The following is a 5,926-nucleotide window of genomic DNA, read 5'->3' on the forward strand; positions in this document are numbered from 1 at the left end:
AGGCGCCCGTCTCAAGAATCCCGTACCGAATTCGTGCGAATGTTTTTCGCGTGTCGCGTTGCTAACGGTTTGCGAGACCTTTCCGAATATCGCGTTCCGTCGAATGTTTATTGTGAAGATCTTAGAACAAAGCGAAGACGCGATTTTTGCGAGCGGAGCAGATGCGAAGGTCAGCGCGTCCCGAATTTTGTGCCCCTCGGCGTCCCTTGCCGGCCACCAGGACGAGGAGCGGAGGACATCGAGGTGCGAGGAAGCCGCGGACAACTAGCGAAGCCCTTAATCAGGTGAATCGCACTCTCGTACTTTTGTGATTAAAATATATTATCGCGGATTATCGCGCGCTTAGCAATAGCCGAATATTCTATCGCTGAGAAACTATCGTAGTTGTAATACAGTATCGCGCTTAGACGGATCAGCTGTGTTTACTTTTAGCGAAGCAGCCGTCGTGAGAAACCCGGCAAAAAAAAAACGGGAGAGCCGATAGAGGCAACAGACGAATTCCCGATGACAACAGTGTCTCGAGACGAAAAGTGTCTCGAGACAAGAATACCGAAATCTGCCGATTCTCGACTACTGACCACCACAGGACGAAAGGGGCAGCGACGAGGGAGGATCCGCGAGGATACGTGATCCTCCCAGAACAAATCAGCTGACAGCCTTACCGCGACTACCGCCGCGAACAGATCTCGCTTCCGTCACGCGTGCCAAGTACTGAGTGCGAGTGAGAGAGAGAGAGAGAGAGAGAGAGAGAGAGAGAGAGTGAGGAGAGCGAGAGAGAGATCGAGAGTGGGGCGAGAGACCAGAGAGAGCGGAGCGGGAGAAAGAGAGAGAGCGAAGGGCGAGAGAAGGAACAAGGAGAGAGAGAGAGAGAGCGAAGGGCGAGAGAAAGAGCGCAAAGAGAGAGAGAGAGGATTGCCGCCGCTGCCGTCACCGCCGCCGTCGTCGCCTACATCGCCGCCGACTCAAGGGCCGTCGCCGAATTCTATAAGACTGACCATCTGCTCAAAATTTATTTGTGTCGCGTATCGACTAGTAGTGTATCGTGTCTCGTCCGCGGAGTGGTCGCGCGGTTAAGAAAAGGCTCGCCCGAAGAAGTCGTCCTCGGGCTTCGCGTGGCGTTTTCGCGAGCAGTACCGCTTACCGAGGAGCGTTGCCGTTACGACCTCATATCGCGTATCGGATATCAGGACGTGCGAGAGTCCCCTAATAAACGTAATTTTTATTATCAATATCGAGTCTAGTTAATTTCGCCTTCTCCTAACCCATCCCGTCTCCGACTTTAACCTCCTAGGAGCTACCGGTCTCGACGGTTCCGGGACGCGCGATTTTCGCGATAATTATCGGCTCTCGCGTTTGTCGAGGTGGTGCGGCCTTTCCGCATCTGGCGCTCAACTTTCGCGTGTATCTTAACGGCGCGTTCTGGAGCCGACGGCAATTTGTCGACGCGGCTAACAGGCGACTGTCTGCCGTCGCTCGCGAAATTACGTTCGCGAGTAGCGTCGCAATATATATATATATATATATATATATATACATATATATATATATGAAAGGGCAGTTTTCAGGACCAAAAAAAACTTCTCGATTTTATTGTATAGATATTAGACTCATATCTCAATTAAGCGAAAACCGTTTCCAAATTTTAAAAATGTTATTTAATTTTCGAGATAATGGACTTCATATATCAAATGGCAGTTTTCAGGACTAACGCATTTTTTAAATAATTCGTAAAATCACATTGTTATTAATAAATATTTCTATTAGATATGGTGTATATAAACAATAATAATGATTATTTAGGACTTTGTAAACAATAATTTAACAGAATTTGTTCAATTTCTTCTGTGACCTGAAAAGTACCTTTTAGTAAATTAATATATTTATGAATAGGCACTTTTCAGGTCCTTTAGATTTACGTTTAAAATAAGAATCTGTCCCATATTTTGCATATTTATCGATTAGAGAATAAAATACTAAGAATAATAGTGATATTTTATTACACTGAATAATGACAAACAAGTAGAACATAAAATTATAGTCTAAAACTTTATGTCCTGATAACTACCCTTTAGTCGAATATGGAAGCAGTAGTTAGGCAGTATTCAGGTCCTTCAATTTTACGTTGAATATATGAATCTGTCCCACATTTTGCATATATATCAATTGGAGTATAAAATACTAAAAATAATAGTGACATTTTATTACACTAATTAATGACAAACAAGTAGAACATAAAATTATAGTCTAAAACTTTATGTCCTGAAAACTACCATTTAGTCGAATATGGAAGCAGTAGTTAGGCATTATTCAGTACTTTCAGTCAGTATTTCAGGACCTTCAATTTTATGAGTAAAATGCATATAATATCACAGTGAGAAATGACCAAATGAATTTAGGAAAACTGTCACATCACCGACAAACATGTTTCATTTAAATGATACATATGTGACATTCATATGAATCATTTAACATTCATACGACAAACATGATTGTCGTAGATGTGACAGTTTTCCTAACCTCAACAGGGATCAATTTAGTCAATTAATATCTCGCTTTACAGTAGAGAGCTACAATTTTTCCAAATATAAAAGTGGTTTGCCTTTATAAAACGCACCGATTGAGTATTTTTTCAATCAAATCGGTGGGGATGACCGCTCTCCTTCGGTTTTATCGTAATAATATAAAGTACCAAGGCCAACTATTGTTCAAACTGCTTATTGATATCAACTACTGTTGTGGATTGATCCTTGCTATAGTGTGCAGTGGACATATAAGAGGTTCACTGTCTTTTATGGAGTTAGTATACGATTACTGGAATCATAAACAGCAATTTGAAAATGACATCTGCTTGATTTCTATTAAAATGGAAATAGTTTCAATACAAAGTTTTCATTGAAAGGAAGCAGATGTAATTTCCAAATTACTACTTATGGTTCCAGTAATCTTATAATAACTCCATAAATGACAGCGAACTCTTATATGTCACTGTGCACTGTAGCATTAACCAGTCCACAACAATAGTTTATCCTGGTATTCTGTATTATTGAAAGGGAGTAAATGTCATTTCTAAATTACTGCTTATGATTCCAGTAGTCTTATAATAACTTCATAAATGACAGCGAACTCTTATATGTCACTGCATACTATAGCAATAACCTGCCCACAACTGTAATTTACCCTGGTACTGTATGATATTGAAAGAGAGCAGATGTCAGTTCTAAATTACTGCTTATGATTCCAGTATTCTTATAAGAATTCCATAAATGAAAACCAACTCTTGTATGACACTGTGCAGCATATAAATAACCAGTCACAACAGTAGTTGGCCCTGGTACTGCATATTATTATATATATGTAATATATATTGATATGCTACGCAGTGACATATAAGAGTTGGCTGTCATTTATGGAGTTATTATAAGATTACTGGAACTATAAGCAGCAATTTGGAAATTACATCTGCTTCGTTTCAATGAAAATTTTGTATTGATACTATTTCTATTTTAATGGAAACCAAGCAGATCTTATTTTTAAATTACTGGTTATGATTCCAGTAATCTTATACTAACTCTATAAATGACAGTGAACATTTATATGTTTACTGCACACTATAGAAAGGATCAATCCACAACAGTACCCAGGCGGCAGAGTGACGTCACATGACGTATTAATAACGTCTTAATGACGTCTGTGACGTCATTAAGACGTCTTAACACGTCATTCTGCTGCCTGGGTAGTTGATATTAATAAGCAGTTTTAACAATAGTTGACTTTGGTACTGTATATTATTATGATAAAACCGAAGGAGGGCGATTATCCTCACCGATTTGGCTGACAAAAACTCAATCGACGCGTTCCTTACAGACAAACTACTTTTCTATTTGGCAAAACTGTCGCTCTCTAATGTGAAGCGAGATATTAATTGACCAATATTGTTCCCTGTTAAGGTTAGGAAAACTGTCACATCACCGACAAACATCCCAGGCGGCAGAGTGACGTCACATGACGTATTAATAACGTCTTAATGACGTCTGTCACGTCATTCTGCTGCCTGGGATGTTTCATTTAAATGATACATATGTGATACTCATATGAATCATTTAACATTCATATGACAAACATGATTGTCGTAGATGTGACAGTTTTCCTAACCTCAACAGGGATCAATTTAGTCAATTAATATCTCGCTTTACAGTAGAGATTGACAATTTTTTCAAATATAAAAGTGGTTTGCCTTTATAAAACGCACCGATTGAGTATCTTTTCAATCAAATCGGTGGGGATGACCGCTCTCCTTCGGTTTTATCGTAATAATATAAAGTACCAAGGCCAACTATTGTCCAAACTGCTTATTGATATCAACTACTGTTGTGGATTGATCCTTGCTATAGTGTGCAGTGGACATATAAGAAGTTCACTGTCTTTTATGGAGTTAGTACAAGATTACTGGAATCATAAGCAGTAATTTGAAAATGACATCTGCTTGGTTTCCATTAAAAAAAAATAGTTTCAATACTAAGTTTTCATTGAAAGGAATCAGATGTAATTTCCAAATTATTGCTTATGTTTCCAGTAATCTTATAGTAACTCCATAAATGACAGCGAACTCTTATATGTCACTGCGCACTGTAGCAATAACCTATTTACAACAGTAATATTCTCTGGTACTGTATATTATTAAAAGAAAGCAGATGTCATTTCCAAATTACTGCTTATGATTCCAATAATCTTATAATTTTATAAATAAAACCATCTTTAGCATTTTTGACAATTAATTTCTCCCTTCGTAGAGCTGAGCGACGATTTTAACTTTCATATTCTTCTACGTGTAAAAATGCGTCGATTAAACATTTTTTTATTGAAATCGGAGGTGTGGTAGGTAAACTGAATAATTGCCATCTTTCGTTGTTAATATCTCAAAATTTCACGTAGTTGTTTAAAAAAGTCATCAATTTTATTACTAATTCCGACATATTCTAGCTATAAATTCTGGTACGGTACGAGTCAGATACCCTGTATAATGTATCACAATCAAAATATAATAGTCTAAAACAATTTAAATTTAAGAAAGGGGAAATAAATAATAGAATAGATATGAGATTTGCAATCTCTTTAATTATTTAATAAATAAATTTTTTTTTTACATTTTGTGTATTAAAGAAACATATGATGGTATATAATCTCATTTCTACTTAAAATAATCTTTAACATAAATGGTTTCGAAATATTTGCATTTTAATGTATAATAATATATGACAGCAAGAAATTCTACTTTTCTGTTTAGAACTGTCTTCATAGTTATAAATGTTATTATAATTAATTGTCATAATTTATAAAATAATGTAATATAAAGCTTATATGTAATTCTACTAACTTATAAATTTTAAATATAAGTTTTGTAAAAAAAAATGAAACATAAACTGAATTACAATAGCTAATTATAATAGCTAGGACAGGAAACAAAATAATTAGGTATTTGCTGAATTTTCTAAAACTAGAAACAATATGTAAAATGCAGATTATAAAATATTTCAAACTGTTACATAGAGAATGAACTTCTATTTGATTACTATAAAAGTGACATTGAGACACATCAGATATATAAGTAACCGTTTCTTCTATCTATTTATATGTGTGTGTCATCAGTATCTGAAACAATAATTATTTTATATTTAATATTTTTAGAAACAGCACACTCTTATTATTATTTGATTAATTAACCTATTATAACACAAAGAAATTTATTAAAAATTTGTTAAGTTTTAAGTTCTAAAAAAGAAAAAAAACATTTGTAACATAAGACATACAGTGTTCAAAAATTATATTTGATAACATTATCCGTTTGACTCTGTGTGTGTGCATGGCTAAATCTTCCAAAGTCAAGTCGAAGTCATCTTGAAATTTTAAGTGGGAACTACTATATGAG

The sequence above is a fragment of the Odontomachus brunneus genome, unplaced genomic scaffold (genome assembly GCF_010583005.1).
Source record: "Odontomachus brunneus isolate Ranch 3 - 2012 unplaced genomic scaffold, Obru_v1 Obru_scaffold_227, whole genome shotgun sequence".
Classification (NCBI taxonomy): Eukaryota; Metazoa; Arthropoda; class Insecta; order Hymenoptera; family Formicidae; genus Odontomachus; species Odontomachus brunneus.